The 15,989-nt window shown below is 37.7% G+C and overlaps 1 protein-coding gene across 1 annotated transcript in view; it reads left to right on the top strand.

Annotated features, from left to right (window-relative positions):
* Positions 1-15,989, top strand: part of Dpyd (dihydropyrimidine dehydrogenase) — an 830,055-nt gene that overhangs the window by 527,178 nt on the left and 286,888 nt on the right. The window lies entirely within an intron of this gene.

The following is a 15,989-nucleotide window of genomic DNA, read 5'->3' as shown; positions in this document are numbered from 1 at the left end:
TTAAGACAGGTTTTCAGTCTAATACTAACACGACAAAATAATAGTTAAAAATATCAAAAGCATCAGGGTTACTTGATTGCTCTTGATCGACTCATCCTTTCCTACATCATTTGAGACTGAAATGATGTGACTGAAAAGTTGTTATAACTTACCAGTGATAAGTATATCTAACTCATATAAGTTACCAAGCATGGTAAAAGAAAGCACACACACACACACACACACACACACACACACACACACACACACACACACACACAAGGTCCCTACAAAGGAGTAAAGAATATAAAGTTGTTTATTTTGTTTTATGCATTGATGATCTCTCCCTTCCTTCTTCCTTCTCCCTTCTTTTTTCCTTCTTCATATATCCTGAAGGAATATGAAGGAATATATATGAAATAAAACAGTCATTCTACTGGCTTTAATGATTTAATATTGATAAAAGAAAGTATAGATTAAAAGTAAAGAATTCAGGGCTTAAGGAAATGGAGTAGTGTATAAGATTGTTTGATATACAGTCACAAGGACTTGAATTCCCAACCAACAAATAAAAAGCTGGCCCATAGCTCTAAGTGTCTGTAACCTTAGCATTGGAGGGTAGAGACAAGTAGCTCTCTGGTTACCCAGCGTAGGTAAAATCTCAAACTTCCTGTTCAGAGACCATGTTTTAAAAGAATAGGGTGGAGTGAGATGAAGACACCAATGTTCTCCTCTGGCCTTCACATACACATTCATGGACACTTGACACCCTCTAATAACATGCACAGAGGACACACATATGTACTACACCGTATGTACATATACATATCAAGTAAGAAAAGATGATGAGAATTGTTTTTCTTTAAGGGTAATTTATTCTAATAATAATTCTTTGAAGTACCCTAAAAATAATGTACCAACTCCATTGTTCAGGTAAATAGACCAGAGAAGCTGACCCATTAAACCACACCAAATGCCAATCCGAAGAAAGTGTTTCCTTACTGTGCATGTGGGGACACTTGGTTAGCTGCAGATGGAGAAAGCAAATGTTCACACTAAGACTTAACTCTGGGATGTTTTGTGGTGACAGCATCATCAGTGAAGAATGTTGTCTCTCCCATGACAAGAAAATAAGACAGAAAGAAATGGAAGAGATGATTATTTCTGTATGAACAGGAAATCATGATGGTTACATTATTTTCAGTGATTGGCATTTAAAAATGTTCTATGGGTCACTTCTGATGCACATATGAAGTCACCACCAAGTCAAAGCCATGCAAATCTATTTACAAAGGGTATCTAGTGATTTCATAACACGCATGTAAATTAGATATAAAATCACATCTACGCATCTTCTCAATGACTACAGCTAATTTGTTAATAATGAGCAGAGGGTGTCTTGTGGTGCTGGGGACTGAACCAGGACCTTAAGTATGCTGGCAAGCACTCTACCATTGAGATCGCTTGCCCAGTGATGGTACTTTGATATATCCATCGACTACTTAATGGAAGTCACATATGACTCAATAAAGGTTGGTGACAAACTCACACAGGGGCCAATTGTAATAAATTGTAATAAAAACACACGCACAAAAATTTAAGGTTATATTTACATACAAGCATTTTTATTTCCAACTTAAATTTTTTCTGAAATTATTTTTTTGTTTTTTTTTTCATTTCTTTTTGCAATGTAATCTGATTGTCTATCTACGAGTAAGTCTGTTAGTTGAGGGAAAAGCACACATAAAGCTCTCTGTATATAATCTATCACACATGTACATATTGTTTATATAACATTTGGAGTTGCTATGTTGTGTATTTAGAAGTTGCAGAAAATTGCTGTGGCTTAGATAATCACATTCTAAAGAGCAATAATACCTAAAGTCATTAAATATATTTGAAAGCAAAGTGGAGAAGAAATTCCATAGCCTAATTCAGCAGATTTATGTGCAAAGGCTTTATTATGATAAAGTTTACAAAAAATCTTTGGTGTAAAAGGAAACCCCAATCAATTGACAATAACCACTTACTGTATAGTGAATTATCTTTAAATAAACATTGAAAATCCTTGTCACTTTAAAAGTGCACCAGGGGCACATTCTGTGCCTCGTTGTCATGAACACTTCCCCACTAGGGAGAAAATGGACTGAATGACACCTGGACTGTACTCTATTTTTGTCTCTCTATTTTTTCCTATATGGCCCTCGTTGAACAATTGTCTCAAGAAAGACCAGCATGGTGCCTAAAGGAGCTTCCACTCAGCCTGTGCTGTCTGTATTCATTCTTTTATTTAGTAAAAATGTAAGAGGTTTTTGTTTTGCTTTTATTTTTTTGTTCCAAGTCCAGGGCCAGGGCCCATTTGCCTTTTGTTCTTGGAAGTTGAAAAATGTCACATGTTGTAAAAGCTTCTCTCTGAATAGACATTCATGGTCATGCGTGTGAAAATGTATTGGGAGGTTTTATGAGACATGTGGGGATGTGGGCTACATCTGAGACAAAAATCTTATAACAATCTCTCAAGCTGTTCAGTGTGGGGTGGGTGGCCGGACACCTCTCTGCCTTTTTATTAAATGATAGGGCAATTGTAAATGATTCAAAAGGCCCGGAACCAGAATTTTGCCTATTGAATAAAATTATAGCTGCTCTTTGCCTAATTCTAATTAATTAAAATAATCAGGGCTGTGGGGTTTTTAATGCTTTTTGAAACTATGTAGCACTTTGATACACTGTAAGCATTTAATGACCCCAAATTTCCAACTTTTATTTGTCCAACTCTTAAATATATATATATATATATATATATATATATATATATATATATACCTTTATACAATAATTTTCGAGATAAATGTATGCTTACAAATTTGCTTTTATGCACACTCCAAATAGGCAAAGGGTGTATAGTAGGAAAAATATATAATCTATTCTTAATTTACAAACCTTAGCCATGCAATTACTTCATTTAGAAAGGCTACTTTTTTGTTATTTGCTGTGAAAGTTTCAAAGATCATGTAATTATGTGTGGGAGAAGTGAGAGAAAAGATTGGAAAATAAACACCTCATTGTTCCGTAAAAATAGAATTGGTATCAACATCTAGACATTTGTGAGCAAGCTGCCAAGCATGAATAATAAGAAAGGGGCACATTTAAGGGACAAAATACTGTTTTCCAATGTTCCAGTATTAACTGTATTACTGTGAAAAGCACCCAGGTTTATAGACTGAAAAGTTCCTTCAAAGTCTGTTTTTGATAAGAACTGAAAAATACATAAAGGAAAGTCAAGTTGTTGAAATAACATCGAATTAAAAACAATCTTACAAGTTGATAAATTAGACCAAAGAATTTGGGAATCATTTCTTCATAGCGTACTTACTGGAGTGTGTACGATTTTGTGCATGGTGAATTTAAGCGTGCAGGTAATTTCTTGGAGGCATGTAAGTATATGACTGTGAATTGAATAACATTTCTTGATTTTAATTAGATTACACTGCCATCTGAGCATCTTCATTTAACAGGTAATACAAATTTAACATGGACTCCTTGTACCCAGTGTTTTATTTTTATAGAATGCAAATAAGGCACAAATGCCACTACATTCATTACGCTGTATAAAGTTTATACCAGAAAGGTTTCAATCCCTCTGTAAAAGGTTCTGTCATTATTGTTAACCTCTGAAAGGAAGCACATTGAACTGAAATTTATAATAAAGACGAAGTTACATACACAATATGGGAGACATCATTGGTTCGTTCCTAACTATCCACAGTGTATCAAGAAAAACAAACAATTTACCAATTTTAATAATGAAATAAGTATTGGGGGGATGGAGAGACATCTCACATGGTAAGAACACTTACTGTGCAAGCATGATGCCTGAAGTTTGGATCCTTGTACCTATGTGCAAAGCCAGACATGTACACTTATAACATCAGCCAACATTGGGACCAGAGACAAAAAGGATTGCTGAGGCTTTACAGACATCAGCCTATCTCCACCAGTAATGTTAAACCCTATCTCAATGGAATAAGTTATAAGTGCCTACGCACAGTCAGATCTATAGTTGTATACACATAATAGATATAAATTATATTTATTCACATACATATATACATATGTACAAAATAAAAATTGCTTTCTGGTGCAGTAACCCAGTCACAAAAAGACAGGTATGGTATGTACTCACTCATATGTGGATTTTAAACATAGAGTAAAGGATTGCCAGCCTGCAGACCACACTGCCGGATAGGCTGGTAAACAAGGAGGACTCTAAGACAGACATACATGGTCCCCTGGAGAAGGGGAAAGGAACAAGATCTCCTGAGAAAATTGGGAGCATGGGGAGAGAGGAGAGGGAACTAGGAGAATGAGAAGGGGAGAAGAGGAGGGGTGTGGAAGACATGAGGTGGCAGGGAGATTAAGTTGGGGAAAGAACAGAAGAGAGCAAGATAAGAGATAATATAATATAGGGAGACATTATAAGTTTAAAGAGAAATCAAGTACTAGGGAAATGTCTGGACATCTACAAAGATAATACCAACCAACAATCTAAGCCACAGAGGAGAAGCTACCTTAAATTCCCTCTCCTGATAATGGCATTGATGAATAATATGAATATGAATATGCCATTGTATAGCCTACATCCAGAAGCTGGTGGAAGTAGAAGCAGATACCCACAGCTAAACCCTGAACTGAACTGAATCCAGTTGCAGAGAAGGAGGACTGATGAGCAAAGGGGTCTATACCAGGCTGGTGAAACCCACAGAAACAGCTGACCTGAACAAGGGAGAGCTCTTGGTCCCCAGACTGATAGCTGGGAAACCAGCATGGAACGGATCCAGAACCCCTGAATGTGGGTGTCAGTGAGGAGACCTTGGAAATCTATGGGGCCTCTTGCAGTGGATCAGTACTTATCTCTAGCATAGGGATAGACTTTGGGAGCCCATCCCACATGGAGGGATACTTCCTGAGCGTAGACACAAGGGGGTTGGCCTAGGCCCTATCCCAAAGACTATGACAGACTTTGATGACCCCCCTATGGAGGGCCTCACCCTCCCTGGGGAGCAGAAAGGGTATGGGATAGGTAGGGTGTTAGTTGGGAGGGGGTAGGGGTGGAGGGGAGGGAGAAGGACCTGGGACTGACATGTAAAATAATTTTCTTTCTGATAAAAATAAAAATGAAAATTGTTTTACTTTCTTAAAATCAATATTCATCTTTACCTTGCAGAGAAAAATCTGGTCTTGTTTTTATGACTGACAGGATAGAAGGTGGGGCAAGTGCATGAATCTAACCATGGAAAGCCCTCCTTGTATAGAAAGGTGGGATGCAGCTCAGGGAACCTGTCTGAAAACAAGACTGAGACATGATGAAGTGAGAGGAAGGAGTGAGGGCAGAAAATCAATGAAGACGAGCTCATGTTTTCAAGAAGGGACAGTTTCATTCTCATAGTACATGATTCTGCAGTGAACACTGACGACACAACCCTCCAGATCATATCATGAGGAGAAAAGCAAGGACCAAGACATCTTAGAAGTCTTTTGGAGAGAGGCAGAGGCCTTGTAAATCCTGTGTCTCCTGCAGAATGAAGGGTTTAGCTCCACAGTTTAGAATATACATCCTTTGAACTTCTAGGTAAAGGACTCATGCCTATCCCCCCTCCCTGTTTTTGATCAGTGCTTTCCTCTCTCCCAGCATGCTAGTCTACCCTCAGTGTATACCTGGGTAAGATTATGATTCTCCATAGGTCCTCCAACTCGGGGAGGCTCCCATCTCTTTGGCTCACATTCCTTAGTATTTTTCTCCTGTGCAATTGGGGGAAAATTATTTATCTCAATTCAATTAAATCAATATAAGTTATAAATATAACTCACTAAAAAGGTACATTAGAAACTAATGGGTTTTTCTAATTTTTTACTAAATATGTAAATAATTCTGAATTATTTATAGAATATGAATCTATAAAAAGTTGTTAATAAAAGTGCAGGTGTTTATTAGAGCAGCATGAATTTACTAGATAGAATTTGCTATGCTAGCATATCTACAGTGTAACATCATGGAGAAACCACAGAAGCACTATAAAATGATGCTTTCTGTTATTCACAATGGCGTTATCGTTAAACATCTACCTGTTGAAGTTTAATACCAAGATATTCTGTCATTCAAAATGCCACTGTTTGCACATTAATTTGTAGAAAATTACAAGTCTGAATTTGCTCTTTTCTTCCATAAAAATTTAGTGAATTTCTTGAAAAGTAATATAAAACTGAAGCTATATAATTCTCATTCCCTTTTAACTACTTATGGTCAGCAAAACTAGCCCCACTGAACAAAGACTTGATGTAGAAGGAGAGCTAAACAGTATGTGAGTTTGTAGTTATCTGTCTCCGAAGCATTTGCATGGATCTAATGTGCAATAGCAGAGTTCCAGCAGGGCTCTGTGTTTTTGGTTTCTTACTCTGGGGTAGCTCCAATTCTAACAGTGGTGGCAAAGAGAACAAAGGTGTTACATAAAGGATTGATACACAGTTCTTCAGGAAAGAAACCATAGCAAAGCGAGATGGTGTGGGAGCTTTAAAGAGTCACTGACATTGAAGCAGAAACATGAGAGGATATAGGACAGATGGGTGTTTATCTAGGCAAGAACATTGCAAGAGCCTACATAATCTGAGGGAAAAGAGCAGTCCAATTCAAGTCAGCCCGGGTCATCTGTGGGGGAGAAGGGTGACATGCAGCACCAGGCCACTCAAGTTAACCTATCACACCCAAGGAGTGAGAGAATAAGTAAAGCTTATGTTCAAATCTCTGAGTTCTACACTCAGTTAAAAACTGAGACCTATTAAAAGTACTGGGACACACATATCCTGGATATCCTACCACCTCATTACAAAGGCCTATTTACAGCGGTCCCTTTTATCTGGTACATCACGTCTGACTACAAGGAAAACAACAGGGCACACCAAAAGGCAAAATGCAAAATAATGTGAAGAGACAGACAGAGCAGGCATGAGAACCAGACATGGCAGGGGTTTTGAAATGATCAGACTGGAATTTAAAACAACTATGATTAATATGCTAAGGGCTCTAATGGATAAAGTAGACAGCATACAGGAGGAGATGGACAAAGACGGCAGACAGGCATGCATCTAAAAAAAAAATTGAACCAAAAGATATGAAAGATCAAAAAGCCTGAACAGCAAGGGAGAATACCATGGCTGGGCTTCTTAGTAGACTGAACCCCGTTGAAGAAAGGCTCTCAGATTATGCACATATCAATAGAGAATCAGAAAGCAGAAAAGCAGGAAGATCAAACTTTGGAAGAAAAACAGAACCAAATATTCAAGGACTGTGGAATAACTGCAGACATGATAATGTGACAGGTGGAACAGCAGAACACAGATTAGGAGTTGAAAAAGTGGACCTGCTCTTTCAAACAATAGTTACTGACCATCTAACCAAATAGTGCCAGACACCAAATGGTGGAACCAGACATCTTACAGAACCTTGCAGGATAATTATTCCATCAACTGACACCTAGACATTTGTTTTTTAAATAGAGAGCTCACAAAATAAAATACTAGAGCAGAAAAAATTCAGGGAAAATAACCTTACCTATAAAATACCAAATTATGTAGCGATTATCCTCAAACCATGTTCAACAATGGGGTGGAGGGAAATAATTAGTATTAGAAGAATAAAACTACTGATGAGAATGCTGGATTCTTCAAAACATCCTTCAAAATGGAGGTAGAAATAAGACTTCCCCAAAAAGGAACAAGGAAGAAATTTGTATCAAAGAAGAGCATCTAAAATGGGGAAAGTGGAGACAAAATAAAAAGCTTTGTTTCTCATGTTTCTTTTTGATATTCTCTATTGTTCTAAACAATAAGTCCATTAAAAATAACCATGACAACCATGCATTTGATTGTTTATACTTAATATATTGCTTACACCAAGTGTGTGTGTGTGTGTGTGTGTGTGTGTGTGTGTGTGTGTGTGTGTGTGTGTGTGATTATGGTAACATAAAAGCAAACTAGGGGTTATCAGTGAATCAAGGGACAGAAGAGAGGATAAAAAATTATTGTTTTACCATAGTGTGCCCATGGACACAGAAAAGATAGTGTATTATTTGAAAGTGGGATTGTGCTAGTTGTCAATGTATTTTTGTAGACTCTAAAGAAAACTCTAAATGGGCATGCATCTCTCTAATATGCTTAGACAATAAACTCCTAAGTAATACATTCTTAGATGTGGTAGACATCAATATTAACCACTTGAAAGACAGGTTACAAGCATGGATCAAGAAAAAATACTCTACTAAGTGAGTCTACAAGAAACTGATCTTCTATATAAAAAGTATACAGTCTAAAAGAAAATAGGTAGGAAAAAATTATACCATGCTAGCTCTAATCCAAAGAAAGGGACCGTAGCTATATTCTTTTTATACTATACAGACCTCAAAACAAGGAAAGTTACCATAGGTAAAGAAGGACATCACACAATAATAAGGGGCTCAGTTCTTCAAAAAGTCTTAAGGAACTTTGAATGTACATGTGCATGTACCTCTTGTATATATTTGAGAACAGGACCTCAGATCTGTGAAACAAAAAACAATAGAATCTCAGGAAGAAATAAGATGATTCTTCCTTTAAAGTTGGTGACATCCCACTTAGCTGTCAGAAATGGCCACATGCATCAGGCAGAATATCAAAATATAGTTAATCTCCTTTTTACCATCAATTGTCTGTCTCTAATCAGGCATCTTTACTTTATCCAGCAATAACAAGAACATTCTTCCTGAGTTCCCATGCAGGTAAGCTTCCACCAAAACAGTTCATGTTCATGGATGCAAAACACCTTTAGAACCCATAATGATCTTCCCTTACACACCGTGGAAATTAACTAAAACTCAGCAGAGTGGTAACTCAAGAATTCCAAAGCAAATGGAACTTGAACAATATGTCTTTATATGCGTGTGGGTCAAAAAGAAATTAGCTAATATTTCTTACTACCGGTCAGTGGTACCCAGTAAAAGCATTGCTTAGAGGGAAGGTTATAGCATCCCAAAGAAAGTGCTGAAACCAGTATTCTATGTTTCCTACTCTGTAAGTAGGAAAACTTGATATACTCTTGTAATCCCTGTACTCTGTAGGCTGAATTGGGTTGGTTTCTGTCTTGTTAGTGTTGTATTGCTGTGAAGAGACACCATGACCAAGAAAATTTACAAAAGAAAGCATTTAATTGGAGGTTTGCTTATAGTTTCAGAGGTGGAGTCCATGACCATTACAGAGGGTGCCAGTGCAGTAGGAAGGTAGGCATTGCAAGGGAGGAGTACCTGAGAGGTTACACTATATCCATAAATTAGAGGCCTGTGCAGGGAAACTTCAAAACCCAACTCCAGTGACACACCTCCTCCAACATGACCACACTTCATAATCCTCCCCCAAACTATCCAACAACCAAGGACTGAACATTCAAATATGTGATTTTATGGGGGCCATTCTCATTCAAACAACTGACAGAAGTTCAAAGACACTATAAACTACTTAACATATTCCAGGTAACCTAGGATATGTAACCAGTCCCTGTCGAAAAATACAATGAAGTGATGGAGATAAAAAGGAAGGAGGTAAAAAAGGGAAGGGAAAGCTAATGAAAATTGTCTTCAAATTAAGGAGAAACAAAGCAATACATTTTAGAGCAAAAAAATGAATGAAATTGAAAACTGAATATCAGTAGAGAAAAACCAACAATACCAAAGTTTGTTATTTAAAAAAAATCAATAAAATTTAGAAGACCCTAATAAAGCTAAGATAAAGGATATACAATGCAAATTAATAACATTGGATTTGAAAGCAGGCAGTACTATAGATATATTAAAAATTGAAAAAATAACAAATGAATACTGTGAATATCTGTATGGCCACAAATTTGTAACCTAAAGGAATTTTTCCAATTCTATGGGAAATGCATCTTCAAATATTCAGTATGAATAAATAAGTTTTAATTGGCTTATCTCTATTGAAAATTGAATAAAAAATTTGTATTGTATCAAAAGAACAAGTAACAAATAAATTCATGGGTGAATGCCATCAAATATTTAAAGAAGACATCCAACTGGCTGGTAGTAGTAAAAGCGTTTAAGGGAGGGAGAGACAGGTAGATCTCTGTGAGTTTGAGGTCAGCCTGGTCTACGGAGAGAGTTCCAGGACAGGCTTCAAAGCTACACAGAAAAAGCCTGTCTCAAAAAAACAAAACAAACAAAGAAACAAGCAACAACAAAAAGACATCCCATTGACAGTCTTTTCTAGAGGATAGAAGAAGAGGGAATGAATACGAACTCATACCATGAAGCAAACTTTGCCTTTTTTTCAGACAAAGACATTGCAGGGTGTATAGATTACCATCTTATGAAGAGTCACATAAAAACTCTCAACAAAATATAAGCAAGTCAAATCTTACAATACACAAAAAGGGATTACATATCACAATGATGTGGAACTTTTCTCTATTAGTAAATAAGTCTCACAAATGGAAACTCACATGAAAAATAAGCATATGAAATGATGGATTAGGGAAATGTCATCAAGGAAAGGAACATACATACAGTACCTATTATCATGCCCGAAATGCAGACCATATCCAACACCAAATTCTGTCAAAGATGCAAAGAAAATTAATTGTCTTTCATTGCTTATGAGACACTACATGGATTGACCACTTCTGAAGACCACCAGTCAACGCTTTAAAACTAAACATCCTCTAGCCTATGATTCAGCAGTGGATTGATATCTACCCAGAGGAGTTAAAAATTTATGTCTACTTGGAAAACTGCACATGGATGTTTAAAGCAACTCTATTCATAATTGCCCAAACTCGAGAGCAGCCAGACATCAGTCAGTAGGTGAATTGCTGAGCTGGGATATACATCTAGACCACTGAGCACTAAAAAGAAGTGAGCTGTCAAGGCACAAAACACCTGGAGTAACTTACAGCTCACCTCGGTAACTGCAAACAGACCTGAAAAGCCTGCAACTGTGGGACAGTTAGCAAGCCAGTGGCTGCCAGGGCATGAAAGAAGTACAATGTGTGTGGGGGAAAAGGGGAGGGGGTTCTTAGGAAATGGAAGCTACCCTGGGTGGAAATGTCCTGAGGATTCAGCCATGATGCATTTATCCAAATCCCCAAGATGTGGAACCCTAAGAATGAATGGCTGTGGACTCAATGCAGCTAACTGGTCAGTGTAGGTCAATTAATTGTAACTGGACCAATTTAATGAGAAATGCTGGAAGTGGGGAGATAGGGAAAGGAGCGTATCAGAAAATACTTTAATTCCTCTTATTTTCAATTCTGATGTGAAAATTAATCTTACTCTAAAAATGAAGTCATATATGTGACAGAAACTAGTACCAGGCAACTATTATATACAATGTAGTAATCATGGTTTTTGGTGTGTGTGTGTGGTGGGGTACATGTTATGTGTGCTGTATGGGTATGTGTATTCATTTGTGGTCTATGTCTGTATATGCATGCATATGTGTGTGTTATATGTATATGTGTGTTCTGCATGTGTCTGTATGTGCGTGTGTATGCGGTACATGTACATGTGTCTATTTGTTTCTATGTGTGCTATATGTTTGTGTTGCTCATGGTAATATTGGATATGTACTATTGTTTGCAGCACATACTGCAATCTTCATAAAAGAAAAGTCAGAAAGTTTTTAAAAATCGTAATAATAGCAAGTCTTCCATCTATGGATATTTATCAAACTAACATGCAGTAAGAGATAATTGTGAAACAAGAAAATTTTCCCATGGAATAGAGTGAGGGATGCAGTGGCATGAAAAGGACACACACCAGTGATGCAGCATGACCAGAACTAGTTTAGAAGAGGATGTTACTCGTCAGAATTTCTAGTGAAATAGAAATTCTATCTCTGAGAATAATGAGGGTTGTATGAGACAGGTTAGTCCTTGTTAGTCTTGTGGGCTACAGAGCTGACATACTGCCTGGTGGTGCAGCTTTACAAGAGGCATTGTTGAGAAAAGAATGGCATTCCAAAAATATATATGTTGTAATGTGTGTGGGACATTCCATGGGATATGTCAAGGAAAGGGAAAGCTGGGTGACTGGGGCCACATCGCCAAGAACCAAAATGACCTTCTCTTTAGCTCAGTGTTCAGGAAACTATGTATCACCTCCTTGGTTCTTAATGACTTACTATTCCTTTTTAATTTTATGTTTAAGAGCTTTGATAATGTATTCTCTTTTCCCTTGAAATAACACATGGACAGAAGTTGGAACTTGGTGCAGGTTAGAGGGAGAGGTGGAAGCCATGATAGGGTTCTCCTGCCCCGCAATATACCAATTTCTCTTTTACAGTCCTTTGATGAGGTTCCCCAAATAGTGGGTAAGTATCCCACAGTTATCCTAAGATCAAAATCCAACATAGATGTGTGGAGGGAATGGGAATGTGGTGAGGGGGCAGGGGACTTTGTTCTCTGTCTGAGAGTAAAATAGACCTCAGAGTCCATTTGGGGATGCTTAATTTATATATTGGATGCTGGGTTTCAGGAAGGAAGCTGTGTGTTGGTCCTTGATTGTGACTTTCTTAGGCTGGAGCTGGCAGTGCTGGGATGCAGAAGGTCCCTTTGGCTATGCCAACTAGCCTCACCTGGCATCTCCCTAACCAACGACAAGCAGGCCAGATACTCTCAGAGGCACCTGTAATCTGGAAGTTAATAGCTGGAAGGTGGGCAGTGGTGTGGAAGACACTCCCGAGAGTGAGAGACAGGAAGGGGAGTTATTTGGGGGAATAAACCTGGCCAGGGAGGGGAGGTACATCTTAGCTGATGTGACATCCAGCATTCATATGGGGTGTGGCATGGGACACATCTTTAATGCCTGATGAGGAGCCACTGTTCTAGGGTATGGGCTTCCTGAAGGCTCCCTGAAAGGTGTGGTTCCGTGCAGTGGGAATCAGCTCCAGGGTGTGCTGAATTTCACATCCCAGATCCCTTCAAATCCTTCTCTGCAGATCATCCATCAGAGGCTGAGCTGCTATGATCCCTTTTGCTCCTGCACCCAGAATGTTCCGAGAGCTCCCCAAGTCCATATCACAACAGCCCAGTGGACGCATCTTAGTCTTCCCTTATATTATTCCTGGGCAGGTCCACTTGCCTGTCTAGCTTAGATGATATTCACAGGACTACAGGGAAATAATCTTTGAGTAAGAACAGGCATGACGTAGCTTCTAAAAATTCACATAATAAAAATTGACATTCCTTGAATAAAACTCATCATCTGTAATGTAAACCTATTGGTTTTCTGCAAATGTGTGATTAGGAAACAAACGTTTATTCAGAACAAAAAAAATGCAACCTGGCAATTCAGACCTTTATCTGTTATTAGACATGCAAGTGGTTAGTCATTTAACGAATCGAGGTGAGCTTTTTTCCCCCTTATCTGTGAAGTGGAGGTGAAATATCTATGTTGCACTGCTCTAAAAATTAAAGATAAAATTTGTTCAATGTGACAGACAGAACTCATGCTTACACTACAGGTTAATTCTGGCTGTTGTATTTAACCAAAGGTGACAAGAGCTAACTTTTTCTGCATAACAGAACATCTCAGAGTTAGAGTCAAAAGAACTAATTTAAATCATAATCATGGCAGCTTAAAATTTGCTTAATTGAACTAAGCTGCATAGTTCTTCTGGTGTGAGCTTGTCTCACTCTTTTTTAGCCAAGGTCCAAGTGACCTAGGGTCAAGCTGCTCTAAGAGGTTCAAAAAGACATAAACTAGAAAACGTATGTGATGACTTGTCTATGTAAGTGGTCTCTCCTCTTCCAGTGGGCTAGACAGACTTATCTTCATGGCAAGTGGAATTTTATAGACAGTAACTGAGTCTCCGGCCTCTTCCAGCATGAACTTGGGTCTGCCAAATCCCTTCTGCCAAGTTCTGTTGACTAAAATATGTCACAAAGTCAGCCCCAACCCAGGTTTGTGTAAATAAACTTCCCTTGGTAGGAGTGGCTGTAAAATCCAAACCAAAAGGTTGAACTCAGATAAGTGAGCACTCTTTCTCCATCTACCTCAAGAGAATTGGGGGAGGGTAAAAAAAATCAACCACCATTTCTAATGTAAACTGAAAAGATAGGAAATCAATATGATATAGTCTTGATGGAGTAGTGGGATCTTAGACTCAACGTTCAGAGCTCAGTCCCTGCCTCTGCTATTGATTATCTTGACCCAGTAAAATAACTTGAATTGTCTATGTCTCATTACAAGGTCTTCAGTATAAGGTCCCATAAATTCATGCCTATTGTAGGGAATAGATGAGATAATGTATATGAACGTGTGTATTCAAGAGCAAAGATTAAAACAATGTAAACAGTTATTCTTTTATATATAAATATACCTGTATGGATCTCACTCTCATCATACTTGTACTAAGGCAGAAAGTACATTTAAAGTTTGCATGTGTACATCAATTAATGTTTAATAAATGTATGTTTTAGCTTTCATGTCTTTGAATACCATATATGTCATGTTTGGTTCCTTACTCAATATAATCCCAGTGGTGTTGGGAATGATTTGGTTAAATGACTTGACAAACCCTAACTCTGCTATGTGTAATTTACAGTGGCTCACCTCTGTCACTTTGCACCTTTGGCCTACTAAAAAATTTAGGCTGTCTTGGAGTTGAACCTTTGACTAGATTTCCAATGTAGCTCTCAGTGTAGTTGCAGAATACAAAAGCATTATTGACAGTGTGTTTCAAAGCATAGAGTCCAAGTCAATGGAAATCTGACAAGAGACCCTGCTCATAACCAAAGAAAATTTTAGTCTGTTCTTTACCTTGATTTCTATGAAATAAACTTTACTGTTATTTGGTTTAAGTGACACTTAAACAAAAATCACTGTGTTTGCCCCATAAGGTAGTGGGATAAAATAATTGACCATTAATTTCTATTCTTAACTTTGAACTACAAAGGATGGCAACAGAGGCAATCTAACAGTTCTTTCTCGGTGAGTAAGCATTCACATATAATTTTTAATCTACTATTTTCAGGGAGAAAAGTATGGAAAATCTTACTGATAAATTGTTATAGCTGACATTTTGGAATGGTTTAAAATTTCAATAATTCATAAGAATTAAATGTTTGAACAAGAAGTATATAGTTACTTTTATGAACAAAAGGGAAACTCAAAACTATAGAAAATCTAACTTTAATGAGGAGGAGTTTCTACTTGAACCAGAATATCTTCCTATAGCATAGTATGGTGGTTGGAATAAAAATGCCCTCCATAGGCTCATAAGGAATGACATTATTAGGAGATGTGACCTTGATGGGATAGGTGTTGCCTTGTTGGAGGAAGTGTGTCATTGGGACTGGTTGGAGGTTTCAAATACCCAAACCAGTTCCAGTGTCTCTCTTCCCAGTCACTTCTTGCCCAGATCTAGAACTTTCAGCTCTTTCTCCAGCACTATATCTACCTGTGTGTAGCCATGCTGTCTGCCATGATGATAATGGACCAGAGCTATGAAACAGTAAACCAGCCCCAATTAAATGCTTTCCTTTATAAGTTGTCAAGGTCACAGTGACTTTTCAAGGTAATAGAAACCCTAATTAAGACACACAAACTATCCTAAAATCATGATCCCTTTGCCTCATGCTCCTGAGTGCCAAAAATTACAGGCAACCACTACCATACCTAGAAGAAATATTCTAATTTAAAAGCATTTTCTACAAAGCACAATTCAGTTGAGATTGTTCTTTCTGGAAGCACATCAAATTTTAATGACCAATACACTGAAAAGAGTCTTGATAAGATGTATCACGACTCTCAGGCAATCTATACAACCTGTATTTTGTGTTCAGCTATATCATCTGTGTCCTGACTTTGTATATCATCTTGTATTTTCACTTTTACTAGTTATGCTCTCTTTCCCAAAATATTATCAGCATTTGCCTTTGAGACCTTGTAATTGTACCATCTTCTAGTGGGTTT

Source organism: Cricetulus griseus (assembly GCF_003668045.3).
Source record: "Cricetulus griseus strain 17A/GY chromosome 1 unlocalized genomic scaffold, alternate assembly CriGri-PICRH-1.0 chr1_0, whole genome shotgun sequence".
In the NCBI taxonomy this organism is placed as follows: Eukaryota; Metazoa; Chordata; class Mammalia; order Rodentia; family Cricetidae; genus Cricetulus; species Cricetulus griseus.
The sequence above is the reverse complement of the archived record's forward strand: the minus strand, read 5'-3'. Positions and strand labels throughout refer to the sequence as shown.